General features: G+C 47.9%; 1 non-coding gene across 1 annotated transcript; it reads right to left on the reverse strand.

Annotated features, from left to right (window-relative positions):
• Positions 1 to 261: 261 nt before the first annotated feature.
• LOC139075878 (small nucleolar RNA SNORD66) lies at positions 262 to 356 on the reverse strand. The gene has a single exon (XR_011526790.1). It is a non-coding gene; the product is annotated as a small nucleolar RNA SNORD66 (small nucleolar RNA).
• Between the last annotated feature and the right edge of the window lie 394 nt (positions 357 to 750).

Raw genomic sequence — 750 nt, forward strand, 5'->3', positions numbered from 1 at the left:
ACAGTCAATGCTGTAGTTCCAGACTGAGTCCCAGGCCTGAGAACCAGGAGAGGTGATGGCATAGGTTCCAGTCAGAGTCCAAAGGCAGGAGAAGATGTGGATGTCCAAACTTGAAGCTGGTCAGGCAGAGAATACGTTTTCACTTACTGGCCGCTTTATTCTATTCAGGTCTTCAGTGTTGATTGGATGCAGCCCACTCACATCGGGGAGGGCAATCTGCTTGACCCAGTTTACTGATTCAAATTTCATCTCATCCAGAAATACCCTCGCAGACACACCTGGAATAATGTGTAGCCAAATATCTGGGCACCCAGTGGCCCAGACACGTTGACACATAAAATTAATCATCACAAGTAGGGTACGTGGTGGACCACAAGCTGCATTCCAGGCCCCATCTGCCCCTCAGCTGAGCACCGTAGTGTAGAACACAATCTACACAAGCATACACAGTGGCCCTGCCCACCAGGTTAAGAACTCCTCTAAGAAATGGCCTCTTCTCCTCTAGAATCAGGGACCTTGGAGTCTTGCCTTTGTGGCTCCCTCAATCCCACTATAGTTTCTTTGGGCTCCATATACTCCAACAAAGGGTATTTCCCGTTACAAGTTTTTCAAATGAAGTCTCCTATTAATTTTTTACTTGGGGCCACACAGACAAGCATCTGAGTTACATGACTTACATAGGTCAAGGGTACAATACTGAACCCTTCCTTTCAGTGGGAGAAGCACAGCTTTCCCCAGGACTGGCATGGC

Source organism: Equus przewalskii, chromosome 14 (genome assembly GCF_037783145.1).
Source record: "Equus przewalskii isolate Varuska chromosome 14, EquPr2, whole genome shotgun sequence".
NCBI lineage: Eukaryota > Metazoa > Chordata > Mammalia > Perissodactyla > Equidae > Equus > Equus przewalskii.